Source organism: Manacus vitellinus, unplaced genomic scaffold (assembly GCF_001715985.3).
Source record: "Manacus vitellinus isolate BGI_N305 unplaced genomic scaffold, ASM171598v3 scaffold_66_pilon, whole genome shotgun sequence".
In the NCBI taxonomy this organism is placed as follows: Eukaryota; Metazoa; Chordata; class Aves; order Passeriformes; family Pipridae; genus Manacus; species Manacus vitellinus.
The window spans coordinates 2,236,927-2,253,248 of NW_021940729.1; positions in this window are offsets into that span (position 1 = coordinate 2,236,927).

A 16,322-nucleotide genomic window follows, 5' to 3' on the forward strand; every position below is an offset into this window, starting at 1 on the left:
GCAATGTGAGAGCTGGTGGCAGTTTCCAGCCTGGTCCTGCATGCAACATGGTGCCTTTGGGATCTGTAATCAGAGTTTTGATTATTAGTGTAACATTGGTCATAAAGAGGAAATAAAATAAAATAAAATGAAAGTGCAGCTATCAGCTTCCCTTGAGTTTAACTTGACCTATTTTAATTTAAATGGAAAATGTCACATAACTTATCTATAACACTTTAAAGCCCTAGTCAGGAACATATTGCCAATGCTAGATAGTGGTATGTTTTAGCAGCAATAAGATGGACATAAAGCTCTTTAATGCACACAGAAAACCAACCCTCAAAAGCTCTGCAAGGAAAATCATTTGGGCCTTGTCAGGAAAGTGCAGAGCTGGGGGCAGGAAGAAATGCACACTGCCTGGCATGGCATCTCGTTGTGTACCTTGGTGTCTTTTTTATCTGTTTCTAAAATTTCTGAACGACAGGAATAGAAAACATCCATCACAAAGGTGCTGTGAGGCAACTTTGTGTACATGAAGTCTTTCGAAAGCCCTGGGAGCCTTGCCCAGCTGTCGTATGGTGTCCTCGGGCAGGGGGTGGACACAGCGAGCTCCTGATGTCCCGTCACCAATTGACCAGGGGAGGTTCACTCCAGAGCAATGTGTGCCACGGGTTCTGAGGGCGAAAGCTCTCGACTATGTGGGCTTCTCTGAGATTGTTTTAATGTTCATGGCACATTGTGAGTGGAATAAAATTCCCTTTCCCCCCGGGGGAAGGCTTTGGAGAGGTGCACAGGGATTGTGCCTCTGGAAATGCCCCCTCACGTGGAGCTGGTGCCCAGCTGACACGGAGCATCGCAGCGTCCTTGTGCCGTGACCCTGGGAAGGCAAACCTCTCACAGCTCCCAACAGCACACTCGAGCTCCCACTCCACGTGGAGAGGGCTGAGGATGGTGTGGAGAGCACTGCTCCAGTGGCCTGGCTTGGATATCAAAGGCAGGTGCGCGGCCTGATTTCCCACTCGAGGCGGCTGCAGGACGGCGCCTCTTCCCCCTGGAGGGGGAAGCTCGCGCGGGGCAGGAAGCCATCATGGAACAGCCAGCTCAGGAAGGGGCCAGGGCCAAGATTTTGTTTTTAACCTGTTTCTTGTTTATTTAAGCCTTTGAGGAAGACGAATAAAAGCAGCCACTGACAGAGGCAGGCTGTGTCGCAACCGGAGCTGCGTGTGCTGGCTGGGTCACGGTGGCAGTGAAGGCAGGCTGTGTGATGGCAGAGACCACCTCTCTAGTCATTTGTCAGCCTCACAGACACACCAGTCCTGCACAGGAGCCAGGGTGCTCAGAGAAGGTATCCTGGGTAGAGAAGGTATCTATCAGCAGCCACCTGACACTGGGTGTGGGAGAATTGTGCTGCCTGCCAGGCAGGGCGTCGGCATCACGGCTCTGAAGTTGCCTCTGCTGAAGGAGGAGTTAAAGGCAGGGATATTTTGGTCCTGGCTCTTTTGTGCAGAACAGGAAAAAGTAACATGTTCGCTTTTGCAGAGAGGCATCAGTCCCAGATGGGTTTGCCCCCAAGGCCAATGGAGTCTTCGCCTCTGCTGCCTGCTCGTGCTGCCTCCTACCCCAAAAACAAGGGCAGGGCAGTGTTCCAGACTTTGTGTCCCCCTGTGTAGATGTTCCACTGCCACATATTTGATGCTGCACACGGGATAGCAGCAGATTTGCCATGATCAGCCAGTTTTTGTTGCTGTTCACATTTCCCTTGCATTGTTCAAGCTCCCCACTTCAGGTTCCGGGTTTTGCTAAGGGCGAATTCATGCTCTGTCAAAGCAACACTTACAGGTGAGACCAGTGGTCCACATGTGGGCTGTGGGGGAATGTCTGCCTCCTCTCCCCAGTCTGAACTGCCTGCTACTTCCCCTGGCTGCACTGTTTTGGGAGAACACTCTTTTGGGAACCCCCAGCTGTTCCCACCAGGGGCTACAGGAGGTCCCATGTGCATGGAGCTGACATCTGGACTTGGGACTGGGATCACTGGACTTGAATTTGAACCAAAATGTGACTGTAGAGCTGGGAGATAAACACACTGTTTCCTGTTGCAGAAAATGTAGGTTAGGTAGAGTTATCCTTCTAAGTTGTTTTTAAAGTGCAGAGGTTTATTGCCTGTTTGAAGTCATCTCAATTTTTAAGAAAGTAAATAAGATGTAAAAATTGGAGTAAGTGAAAGTGTCACCATGAGGAGGGTCTGACTGGGGCCTGAGATTAAAGTACAATGCATGGAATAAAGTAAGAGCATCCTGATTTTGGATCCTCCAACTTTCATCAGTAGGAGCCACCTTCTCCTGGTAATCTTATTTTAAAAGGACCCGTAAGGGATCCTTAGTTTAACCCATATGGGCCTCTGCATTTTAAAGAGCTCTAAGCCAAGGATGACTTTCTGAAATGCCCCATTCCTTTAAAGAATAGATGGAAATGCAATAACCCATTTGTAATTCTCTTCCCAAGTTTGCTTAAAAAGTAAATAAAGCCATTACAAAAATCCAACTGACCAAAAAAAAAAAAAAACCAGCTCTGGCTAGTCATTTCAGGCTAAGCTAATGCAATTATCATTCTTATCCATATTGTCATGCAGTTAGTCCCGCTGAGCCTAGCACTCAACTGTCCTGATTTTTCATCTTAAATTCTCTTTGTTCCTCTTCAAGTATTACTCCTGATTAAGGTCTGTGATTTGAGAAACTTAATGTCAGATTTTAAAGTGACAGCTGATTTTTCTTTTAGCAAGTTTGTTTTGTATGGATAAGCTTTTACATGGCGTTGACATATTTTTGACTCCTTTTTACTCTTCAGTTTCTTTTGTAGATACTCTTCTTAATGTCTCTGAAAAGATTGTTGAGCTTGTGCTCTCAGAGAGGGTAATAAACCCTCTTGCAGGTGTTATTGTGTGTGGGGGGAAGATGTGAAATGGAAGTAGGCACCAGGAATGCAAATTCCCGCTGCAATTTGGGTCACATGTCCAAAGGGAATTATAATTCCTCACATGCTTTCTCACGCAGCAGGATGTGGGAGCAGAGGGAGCGCTAGCTTAGACTGGGCTCTCAGCTCATCTACTCCTCTGTCTTCTCCCTGAGGGTGCCCAATTGCCAAATCCTGTAAACCCAGAGCAAGAAATGCCAGAATGGGCAATCCTAACTTGCTCATAGGAAAATATTTTCCTAACCCTGGGCATACATCACTTGGCAAGTCCCCTGAGGAGCTCTGGTTTATATCCCTTCTGCTTGATTAGCTCAAATGAGGTAACCCTGGAGATGTCCACAACCTTTATAAATGCCCCTGTATTTCTTTCAGACCTACTGAGCTCTGCGCCTCGGCAATCTTTGGAGGCAGTGAATCCCAATCTTGCAATGCCCTGCTGAACACATCCCCACTCCTCCTGCCATTCACTGCTTATTTTTTAAATCAAATCAAGCATTCCCATTCCCTTTCCCACAATAACCTGGACTTTCTTGCACCAGCCTTCCTCAGGATTTGCTCTCTGTGCCAGTCAGTTGGTATCACCTTCATTAATATTCCCTTCCACCCCATGATCCACCTTTGCACAAGAGCTTTCCTATCACCTTGAGCAGGAATTTCTTTGGCCCTTGAGGCACAAAATTGTCTTCCCTCCAGGGCATCCCTCTGCCATCCTTTCCTGGTCCTCACCAGGACTGCAGATGTGGTTTGGGTTATTCTGAGGTCTGGGCACAGGGGGTCACACTATAGATACAACCGTGCTGAAATCAGGAGCTGTCTCAGCCAAGTTACTAATAAGGTTTGCCCTTGTTGCCCTGATCCAAGCCAAGACCTACAGCAGGGACATCAGCCAGGGTCTGGCAGCTCCTTCCTGCAACTTCTATTTCACCCTGACAAGGCCAGACCTCCCCCCTCACCTTCTCTGTGCCACTGAGGCCATTGACCTGCCTGTCCCAGGACTTGCTAGCACAGCAGCACAAGGCCTCTCTTGCACCAGAGACCTCCTTTTGTAGCAGAAAAATGTATCTTGATAATCCCTGGTTGTGATCCACAGTGCTGGCAGCAGTCTGCTCTCAGCCATTTTGGCTGATAGAACAGGTGTAGAAAGAGTAGGAGAGGGGTTTTACGAGCAATTACAGCTATCAGAGAGACAAAAAAAAATTAATTTAGCACAGACATGGTATTCACAGGGCACATGGAGAGCAATGGGAGTGAGGGTTCAGATGGCAGCATCTCTTTGAAAGTATCTATGAGAGCACTTCCAGTGTTCCCTGTTCAGCTTTGGGCTCCCTAGAGGAGAACTCTGGTCCCTAGACAGCATGTAAACCTAGCAGGGAGCTGCCAGAAAACACCACTGTCACTGCAAGGTACCCTTTTGTCACCCATTTAAGCTGCTTATAGATGCATGAGACCAAAGGCTGTTTTTCCTTTTGCCTTGTAGCTAAAGCTCAAGGTTTGATACTCCCGGAGCAGTGGATGTCCAAGGGCACAACTCCCCATGACTGTGCCCATGTAAAGTGGCCTATGCAGGCAGGAGGTGGATGACAGTCAGAGATACCACTGACATCATTTTAAGGCTGGGTGAACACACTGCAGCTGGAAAAATACCGATAAATGGCATTTATACACCTTGTACAGTCAACTGTGCTATAGGCAGTGCTAGTAGGGATGTTTGCTTCTCGAGTTATTCAAGACATCCCATTATACAACCCCCTTTTCAGTCAACTAAAGCTTTGCCAAACATTTGGAGGTGATTTTTTCCATGCTGTATGCCTGCCTCTGACATCTTTGAGGGAAAGATCCAGCCAAATGGGCTTGGCCAAAACTCCTGGCACCAAGCAAAAGGGGTGAGGGCAGAAGAAGCTGTTTCACACCACATGAAGTGCTTCTGGTGACCTTTTCACTAAATGGCTCAAACTTGCTTTAGAGTAGGGATTTGAAATTTGGCAGGAAGGCTTGATGTCGTGTCAAGGGTTTGCCACAGGTCTTTTCCATCACCTTCCATCATGAGGCCCCTCCCTGCTGCTGCCAGTCCTTGTGTTGTCTGAGGTATCTGACCTGGTGCCTCTCAGTATTACAGCCTTGCTAATGGGCCATGGGGCTGCCAGCATGGTGTGAGACCATGGGATTTCTGCCTTTGTTGAGATCTCACAAATGTTACTGTTGCTGTGTATTCTAAAAGCAATACTCTTCCTTGGCTCTTGTGCAGCAATGACATGGAAGAGATGTTTAAGGCAGAAACACAGGATTTGCCGGTAACCCACCAACTTCTATCTGAATGCCTGTGGGCTCATGGTGAGCAGTCCAGTTCCATGAGGCCCTAAATCACAGGATTCAGTGGGTTTTCAGCCACAGGGACAGGCCCCATCATACTTGTCTCTCTCTGTTGACTGATTGTTGCCTGTACTGGCACTTTTGGCAACTGGTATTTATAGAAGTCATGGTAACAGTGCTATGTGAGCGGGCAACCGAAGTTTAGATTTCCCTCGGCATAGTGTTTCTAATATACAGCTATTAATTCCTCTACAAACTGAGGAATTAAAGGCATGAATGACCTTGCTGTAAAGGCTTGGATGGCAGGAGGACAAGTCCTAGCTCTGCCACAGGCTGCCCATATGACCTCGGACAGGCCTTGACCTGCACATCCCACTGGCATTATCTGGAAGTAAGCACCTGGTGTACCTGGTGCATCTGCTACACTGAGGGTCCTCAGGAGAGCCTAAGCTTACAGAATTCAGTTACTCTGTGCCTCAGTTCCTCATTTTAAAATGGCAATACAAGCAGCTCTTGGCCTTTCTAGGGCCACCTGATCAGGCTGTTGAACAGCCTTACCTTGACGTCCTGCATCGCAGCCTCACAGAGACAGAGGGAAGGTGCTCCCATGCCCCATTCTGCCCCAGCTCCTCTTCCTGCCAGTCCCCATCTACAGGTTTTCCAAACATGAGTGCATCTAGCATTTTCCTTCATCCAGTCCATGGATCCCACGCTGTGTGTGGCTTTGCTTTGAGGTGTCTCAGTCCCCCTTTACTCTGTGTGGCAGAAACTGCACTGTCCTAGCACAAGCTTTCTCTCATTTTCTTTCTCTCATCATCTGGGTGGCCTTTGTCTCTTCCTCCATCACTAGTGCCCTGCACTCCTTGTCAGACTGTAGACTATCTGTTTCTTTGCTCTTCTCACACTGTGTGACTTTCCAAAGAAAGAGAAAGGGCCTGGAAAAATGCAGAGCCTTCCCAAGGGATAAGTCCATGACTGCAGAATGAGGTTTTCTGGAATTAAGTACCATTACCAAATACTGAGAAAGCCCATGGATGCAGTTAGCTAGGATAAGCTAGAATGGGATAGACAAGGTCTCTGTTTTAACACAGGTCCTAAGGAATGGATAATAAGAAATTAATAAGAAACACAGAGGATCTCTGGCAGGAGGGAGTGACACAACAGGACAGTTCCAACAGCATCTTTGACCCTACTGTGCTTGTTAGAAGACTGTGCTTTCAGTCTTGTTCTGTTTATACAGTTTTCCTTTTGTTTAATGCACAATCCCATGGGTCTCACAGTTATAACCCAAGGATTCTCAAGGGATTTGTGCAGGTGAGGAGCTTAACTGTCTTAGGTGTAGCAAATTTTGTGGGTAATACCGATGCGGATCGAGTACCATTTGCAGCTAATTAAAATGCTACGCTTTAAAATAATTTTTGCTAATTACTAATCTTTAGCAGCATTATTTTAACTACAATTTCCACGTTCCACGGGGATTTGAACTCTGTTAATTTCCCTCTAACTCTCTTGGCACCATTTAGCATATCAAAATGACCATGAAATTAAAAAACCTTAGCCATTTTAATTCTCTAGGAATTAATACTAGCAGTAACAGAAAAAGCTTTGCTGCAGGAACTAAATTCAGGCCCTTTCCTCTTTTTTTCCCCCCAAAAAGGTGATTATGTTATAGTGCTGACTGTCCCAGAGGAGCACAGAAGCTGCTCTGGGCACAGGCTGTGTTTACTCTGCCAGGAGGAGGATGCACAGGGCCACGTTTCTCTTACACACAATGTTGTCCCATAAGGCTGGACAGTGAACTAAGTGCTAATCAGCATTCTCTTGGCCTCAAAATGAGTCAAAATCTGTCAAAATCAGTAGCCTGGTCTTTTAAATCCCACTCTGGGCACTGGGCACTGGGCAGCTACTACCCCTGTGCAATGTCAGACACTAAACCAACCTCAGAACAAGCGCTAGACGTCAATTGTGCTGTTCCCAGGCTCCTGCTCTGCTTGACAAACTGCACTGCTTGCTCCTGCAAGACTGAAATGTCCTTTAAAATGCTGAAAAAGAGAAGGGGAATGTGAGACTTCTCTTTGGAATAAGGCAGATTGCATTTGCAGCACCCTCACATCGCCACAGCAATCCAAACACACAAATAACATCACCATGTGAATTTGCAAGAAAAATGGCTCAGTTATTTACCAATGAAATCTCCAAATCAGCCTCCAACAGTCACTCTGAAAAACAACATAAACATTCAAGACAAGAACAATCAAAAATACATCAGTTTTTATTTTATTTTAACCGAAAAGGGAAGATTCACATCCTTTCACTGAACGCATGTCTACATAGATCAATGTCAGCTCTTATTCATTTGTTACTTTTAACTATTTGCATTTATTCCTGTTCCTTGGGTCTTAGTCAGCTTGCCACTGCCATAGCCTTGTTCTACATGCTCTGATTAAACTGAATTCCGAGTCTTTCTCTGGAGCACAGGACGCCTCGTTTTCTGGTTCTCTGTCGTACATCCAGCACCCCGTGCTGGCCCTGCACACAGCCCTCTCTGGCAGCCTCCCTGTCTCTCCCTCTTTGGAACAAGATGGTATCCAGAGGAGTTATCCCACTGGCTCCACCACTGGATTGCTTGTGGACCCTCTGTGCATCATGGAACACATCATGTAGCCTTTCCTTGCCTTTTAGAGCTACGAAGCTGCATCAATCCCACTGGATGAGCCTAGCAGCAAGGATTTGTTCTATGTTTGCTTCCCCCACTTGTAAACTGAGCATAATAATACTTGCCTAGATCAAAGGGGGTATGGGGAGAATTAAATAATTAATGTATATAAAGCACTTTGAAAGATGAAAGATGCTATATAAGTACAAACTATTAACTACAAAAAAAAAAAAAAAAACCACCAAAAACATAACAATACACACACACAAAAACCCCACAAACGAAACCCCAACTGATGTAAGACTCCAGTTAATTTTGTAAGAAATGTGTGAAATCAAAACAATTGCCACTAACAAATTAGGAGTTAGATTATGCCAAGCTAGGCAGGGGACTGAGAGCCTTGCCTTCTGTGGCTGAGTTAGGGCATCTGCATGAGCAAGAAGGCACCAAAAACATGCCCACAGCAGGGATTTGGAAGGGAAGGCACTTCCTGCCTCAGCGAATCATCTCAAGCAACCATGCCAACTGGTGCAATTCAAAAATTGATACCACAGTGTCCTACAATGAGCTGTTTCTTGCCATTTCCCAGCCTCACTGCTCCAATGGTTAGAAGCCTTCCTCTGGTTTCCAGGCTAAATGCACTCATGGCCATTTGTATCCATTTGTCCTCGTGCCAACATTGTTTTAAGTTTAACACAAGATATTTATAGACCAATCGTGTCCTCTCTAACCTTTAATGTTGTTGGGCTGAACGAGGCAATCCATTCCAGTTTCCTGTTGTTATGTAGGGTCTCCAGCCCCCACCAAGCACCCAACCAACGCTTAGTTACGCCTGGTCCTGTCGCAATTCATCTTTCCCTAAGAGGGATGAACAGAGCTCTGTGCAGCCTCCTCACAGGGCCCACCAGCACTTGTTCTCCATCACTAATACTTTTCAGGCCCACGTGGGAAATCCTTGGTGCAGCCTTGCTCACGTTTACCTTTCCCCATGGCCATGCTGTGCTGCCATTTCACAGAAATCCTGTGACCAGCCATGGTGCTTGAGGCTTTTTATTTTCCCAGAGAAACTCTGACACTTCAGCCTTACGTGCCAGCCCTTACATTTGGCACAATTGAATTTCATCCTATTCCCATTGTTCCCATCCACAAGGTCACGCAGTTCTTCCTGTTTGATAGGCTGGGGCCTCTCATGTATTGACAAGCACTCGCATGTCTGTGTCATCAGGAAATTTCCCCATGCACTCCTCCCTCTTTTGTGTGACAGGCAAATGCTAACTGAGTGCAGTCCCCAGGCAGCCTTCAGACAAATCCACTAGCAACCACCTTCCAGATCTGCTTTCAGCACATCTTTCTTTCCTCTCCCACCCTGCTGTGTCTCACCTATCTTGCAGAGATGATTCTTCCAGAGGGAAAGATGATGCAAGTCCGTACGTCTTGCCAGACCCAACCAGTGCTTCAAAAGCAGTTGTGTTCCTTTGGGGATGTTGCAAAAGAGAGTCAGACAAGTTGCAAAGGACTGACATTTCATAACAATGCTAAGCCAAGAAAATATAATACTCAGGGTAACTTTGGATGGGAGGGAATATTCTTCCACATCTGGTGGAGCACATGCAGTAATTCTGGCAGCTCAGAAAGCCCCATGTCCTCAAGAACCCTTTTTCATTAGGACATGAAGCCACGTTGGTATTGCTGATCAGAGGGAAACTGAGTCCACAGAGAGGTGGAGTGCAGAGACACAGGGATAGGGAGCTCTTTCAGGGGAGAGATGGGCAGACATTAGGAGTCCTAAATCTGCTGTCACATAGCTCTACCCTGAGCCTCAGGCCTCTGCTTTGCCTCAGAGAAAGACCAGGCAGTTTTGCTCATTTATGGAGATGATTTATAGATGGTTTACACCAATGCAGCAATGGAAGAAGCAAAGAGATACTGATTTCTGGGAGCAAGCAGCCCTTTGTGAGGCAGAAGGTTATGGCCCAGCATCTGCTCAACCCTGTGGTTGCTGAAACAAGCTCAGGAGGAGACTGGAAGAAAGGAACTCCAGTATAGTCAGGTCTCCTGTCTCCAGGAAAGATCACGGGGTCCTTCTTTGAACCAGCCAAGAGATAGAGACAAACCTCGGCCACACTGACGTCAGCAACCAAACTTCAACTGGGTTGAGGAGGTTGGCTCCAGCACTCAGATGCTTCAGGGCTCCAAAGACAACTCTGAGAAAAGCTACCACTTACAGTGGACCCTGGTGGGTGGAATTGCTTTCAAAAGACTGACCGCTCAGAAAATTCCAGCTAGTGCCTTCTGGAGCACCCAAATGTGTATTTCAGGCAACTGTGAGTACATCAGACCTTGAAGTATGTCTGGAGCAGTGAATAACACAGTGAGACTGCCCAGTTGCCAGCCTGAGACCTTGAGCCAGCTGCAGAAACAAAGCCCCGAGTGTCTGTAAATGTCAGAAAGTCCAAGAAATGAGATACATATACATGTGCTCCGCAAAGTTTGTCCTGGATCTTTGGAGAGAGCACCTTGTCAGAGCTGCTGGTAGCTCAGAAGCAGTTTTTTCCATGTACCTCCTGAGAATAAGGCCTTTCTAGTTTAACTGCAAGGCACTGAGTTGCGTAGGACAAGCTGAGCACATTGGGGACCCACTGCTACGATGGAAAGTTCCTCGGCTCCTGCACCCACTGATCCCTCCACCCTGGCTTTGAGTTCCACCTGTGCAGTCAGAATTTGGGTTTCAGAGTTGAGCAAAGCCAGAGCTTAGATTTTAAATATCATCTTTCCACTTCGTAGGATTTCTTGGAATCTACCCATTTCTGCCACCTTCTGTGGGCTCCTAGCTCTGTGCTTAGGGGTATGGGAAAGAAATGGAGGGCTGAACATGAGATCCATGCCTTCCTTTTCTTTTTCATTCCATCCTCACCCTCTATAGAGACAGTCAGCATCCCAAAGCCCTTAGCTGGACTTCTCCTCTGCTTGCTTACCCTCCATGGGTTGCCAGTAAGGGTGAGGGGTTGCCTGCTGGGATGGGCAAGAAGCAACTGCAGTTTCTCTGAGGTAAAGTGAAGATCAGCAGCCCATGAGGGTGATGCTGCTGCCAGCAGTCTTGGATATGGTCCCAGCCAGGCTGTCCCCCATTATAAGGGTCCCAAAACTAGGAGGAAAACCCCAGAGAGGCTGATGGGGTTTTTTCTAGAGAGGTTTTTGGTGTAATTCAGCTGCATTGCCTGCTGAGCCAGGGTCACAGGCACTACCCTGTGACAGGCAGCATGTGCTGTTGGGACTCCTGAGCATTGCCTTCACTTGGAAATGGTGAAACCTGTGTCTTTAAATGAAAACAATTTGTGATATGGAACCAGTAAAATAATTACTAATGAGACTGATTCATGCTGGGGTGTAAGTGATGTATGTGGCTGCAGCAGTGCTGCTGCAGGGGCTTCTTTCTTCTTATTATATTCCTTCATTATATCCCTCTCATTATTGAAAAGTGGAAGCAGGAGCCCTTGCCCTTCCCTCTGCTGCCCACAGTGCCTGTGTCCTGGTGTAAAGCCACAGGCCAGTTTCCTGGAACTTCTGCATGTTGTTTAAGGCAACATCTTGAGCCCTGCCTATGGCTCTGTGTGTGCATGTGGTGAGCACACACACAGACCAGACCTAATCATTATCCTCGGCAAGAACGTGGCTGAGAGGATTTGCCTCTGTTTAACCAGGTAGGAATTAACACCTGGTGAGAAAGTCTGACAGCCACAGTATCATATTAATGTATTTTGATGGACAGTATCCTCTTCAAATAAACTTTGTAGAAACAGGATCGGAATTGAGAGGACACAGAGTGTTTGTAAACTGGTTGTCCCTCCTTTTTAAACTCCTTAACTCTGCTCAGGGAGATGCAAAGGACTCTGGGCTGGCATAAAATGCTCGACAGAGCATGGTAATGTACAGCAAGCCACAGGAGGTAGCTTTGCTTTCATGTAGTATTGCAGCTCTTTGCTTTTTACTTCTCCACCCCAATTTTCAGGGTCTATCAGCTGTAACACATAAGGCTGCATACCTGAGGGAATGGCCTGAAGCTGAGTCAGGGGAGGTTTAGGCTGGATATTAGGAAAAGGCACTGAACAGGCTCCCCAGGGCAGTGGTCATGGCCCAAAGCCTGACAGAGCTCGAGTAGACAACACTCTCAGGCATATGGTGGGATTCTTGGGGCTCCTGTGCATGGCCAGGAGTTGGACTCCACGATCTCTTCGAGCTCAGGATTCTATGACTCTGTGATCCTCCCCAGGCCTCCTGCACAAACATGATAAAATATGACTTCCATCTCAAAGGACCTGATGTAAGAGTAGAAGACAAGACAGAAACAGTCAGATCATTATGGACAGCTCAATTACTGTGAAGTTTTATATAGGAAGCCCCCATGAATGCCTGGGGCATTGTCTGAATTCAAGGAACCATAGCTGGAGGTGGGGAGCCTCAGGCACGGGATATTTAATGGAGCTTTAGCAAAAGCAAAGATTTAGGAATTTAAAAAGATCATTTTGGAGGCTGCAAGACACAATTTATTCCCAATCTGAAAGAGGACCTGGTTTCTTTTGTATGCACAAATTTACCTCGTGGTCAGATGTGATGGAGGGAGTGAGGGGCATTGTTAAATGTGCAGCCTCCGAGTGTGGAGTAACCTGACATAAAACTCCTGTTCTGCTTCTTTCCACATCTGTCACCCCATCTAGGTAAAATTAAGTGCTTCATACCTGGGCCTTATCCCTAGTAGTGCTTAAAGGGCACATGAAGCACACATAAAGAATACTGTGGTTGGATGGTTCCTCTGGAGGTCATCTGGACCAACCCAGCGCTCAGAGCAGAGCCTACAGACAGACAAAATGACATGACCTGGCCTCAAAAGAGCCTGTTAAAAACAAGCCTCACCTCCAGATGACCTGAACCTTAAGAATGGCCATGGCAGAAGCCAGCCTGGATTGCATGTGTTGGACCCATTTCTAACTGGCCTTGTCTTTTTTGCAATTGCGCTTTCAAGAGTTATGTATTGTTAATATCCATTGTCAAAGGGCATGAGTTTTTAGAAAACACAGCTTGACTTCAATCCTCTGCTTTCAGGGAGAACCTTTCATCATTTAACTTTAATAGGGAAGTCCCTGTTACTAAACAGATCGCCCAGTCCTTGTGCTGAGCTTTGGCTACTTGACGGTCCTTGGTCGGGCTCTGCATGTGGGGAGAGGGGATCAGGGAGAAAAGAAGCAAGGATGAGGCAGGATCTCAGCTCCTCCATGGTGATCCTTAGGCCAGCTGCGGCACATTTGGCTCCCTCCCAACTCCAGCTGCAGAGCTGCAGGCGGCATCTCCGAGGGGGTCCCTGAGTCAGCAGCCTTTTGTGGAGATGCTTCTGGGGTGAAGGGAGCCGAACATCCCACAGTCCTTGGGGCAACATGGAGAGCCCCGTCCAAGCCTTTGTTCCTTGCTAATTCTGCTGCTCTGGATTTGCGTGCTGCAACCCTGCGCTTGGCACTTGGCCAGGTTGCTGATGCCTTGAAGAAATATCTGTGCAAACACGATTATGTGGGAGCACGCGCCTGTGCGTCTCCACGCGTCCAGCCACGCCAAACCCGCTTTATTTCCAGTGCAAAAAAATGGCAGAGGGGAAAAATCCAAGGTTTCTGGAGTCCCATGCAGTGCTGTGTGTCCTCAGCCGTAGGAGAAGCTGTAGGAAAGACTGTGTCACTGCAAAGCTGCAGCCCAGACCTTGCCGTTTCCATGTCGGATGCTGCGTGTGCTTGTTTGACTTGCTGTCATCGTCACCCGGTTTGTGCTGCCTTTTGGCAAAAGGAGGAACAAGAGCAGGCAATGTTTTACAGAGGACAGTATCTGGCCATGGAAAAGCTGTGGAACATGACTCATTTTGTGTAAAGGACATGAAATTACAACTGCGTGCCACATAAGAGATGGTAGCTGGGCTCGAATCAAAAAACAGTCTCATCCAGGAAGGGTATTCAAGCATGTGCCTCATTTAAGAACATACTTAATCAGGGCCTTTGGGCATAAAAGGGTAATGATTATTCTTGTGATGCTGGGAAAATCCAAGTGACATCTGGAAGATGTATTACTCGAGAAAATGTAGTGTTATTTCGGTGTCCTTGTGTTATCTTTCAATTTCTAAAAAAGTAATTCTTTTAATTTGTCATTGCTCGCCAATGCTGTGAGTTCCTTCACAGCTGCTTTACACTCAATTGTTAATGCCAAGTGGAATCAGCAAATACAATCTGGTTCAGATAATAATTATGGAAGATCAATCCTGCGTCCCTCTCCTTTCCCCATGCCCATTAAACTTTCCAGCATGTAAGATAGGCATGTTTGACTTGCAAGGAAAGCCAGCCACAGCACACACTGTTTAATCATTTAAAATCAACAACATCCCTGTCCCCAATTTTTTCAATGTATTTGACCCCTAATAACTGTGTATTGCTGCAGAGATTAGAAATGGCATGTATGATTTTAAGTATGCAGGGAGCTTAGGACTGGCTGCCTGTCCCAGTGTAACCAAGGCAGATGGCAACTAGTGTCTTTGGTTTCCTTGGAAAAACCAAGTGGTACAGCTCCTCTGGACCCTACAGCTGTGAGAAGGCAAACTCTGGTCTACATTGATCACGTTTCATAGTTTCGTACCCAAACCTTTCCCTCACTGCACAGAAGTTGTCCCCTGAACTGACCCAGGCTTATCCCGCCCTAAGGACTCTGGGCACCAGCCATGCAACTGGAGTTTTTCAAGGGGCTGCAGGGAGCTGATGGATTTCCCACCTACACCCTGTAGGAGATATCCAGCTGGCTGCCCATGGACCATGGCCTCATTTTTGAGATACTTGCTGTGCAGAAAGTTGTTTGGGCACCTGTTTTAAGAGGCGTTCTTGGGTCAAGAGATAAACAAGGGCTGTTATTGGCTGTAAGGAGAGTGTTTGTTCATTTTATTGACTTTGGGTTAAATCCTGTTCATCCTCCTCAGGCACTTACTCCCACTGAAACCAGCGTGACTGTTGGCATGAATAAAGCAGTTGGATTTTGGCCCCTTTTAGAAGAGGGCAGTCATAAATCTAGCTGCCAGCACAAATCCAGGTACTAAACCAGGGATTTTCCTGGGGGAAAAACCACAATAAAGATCTGTGGGATAGAACTAGGGAAATGGATGTGTATAAAGGGAAAGAAAATTTAACTTCATTTAACTCTAATACTTATGATTAAGGTAGATGTTCAGCTGGCCATCAGTAAAACATGTTCTTAGCTTTGTCCCTGCTTCCTTGTCTGACTTTGGTGATGATCCTTGAACACCACATTCCTCTCAAAGCTGTGGTTAAATACAGTTGTATGTGGCTTTGAGAGACAAGATAGACTAGTGAGAGCAAGATATTGTAAGGATATTTTAAAAAGTGGATGATAGTGACAAAACATCTTGGTGAGAAACTGTGAAAACATGGTACACTAGGCAACATGACTAGAGAAGAAGGGTTTTCTTCAATTTTTTTTCACCTCTTGTTTCTTTTCCTCTTCCTTTTTTGAACAATACATCTTAATCTTGCTCTATGGATGTATCACGACAGTTATGTGTGCAGAAATCATCTGAAACCGCTTTGTTTCTAGTTTTCTTTCATCCATTTGCTATTATAAATAACCAACGAGGATATTGCTTAACCCATAAAACAAAGTGACATCATAATTTATTAATACAGAAGACACAGTTCATTGCTGTTAAATGCCATAAAGAGCTGGAAATAGAGCAGTTTCTCAGAAGGCATTGCCAGTATGTCAGAGGAAAGATTTCCTCAGCGTGTGTAAGAACCTCTCTGAGTACTTCAACATTTTGGTTGATCCCAGCTGAACCACCCTGCAGCATTCAAAGGCAGCTTTGGTAGTAATTTCCCCAACCTCTGACGTTTCTTCCCACCTGCCCCACTTCTCCCAATGCCATCTACTTCTATGGGAAGGAAAAAAACCCAACCCAAACAGCCAAATGGTGGGGACAGAGCTGGCTGGTCCATTTTTAGTGCTCACATTGGTGTTGGTGAGGCAGCAGCACAAGCCCTGTGACAGTGGGGACATGGAGCTGGCACGGAGGAGGAGTTCCAGGGCTCTGCTGGCCCCTACGCTGCTCCTGGCTCCGAGCAGGGCAATGCATCAGGCTGTACACACTCGGCCCTGGGCCAGCAGAGCATTTAAGCACCTGTTTACCCCTAAGCTTTTGAGTAATTCCTGTGGTGTGAGCTCAGCGGACGCACCACGGCAGCCTCCTGCTTCCCACGGGCTTCCCCTGTGTGGGCTCACACACCGTGGCCCGGCTGAACACGAACACAGGCCTGCCGGCACAGCCCCGGCACGGGGCTGCTCAGCCCTCACCTCTTCTTTCTCTCTCCTCTCAGAG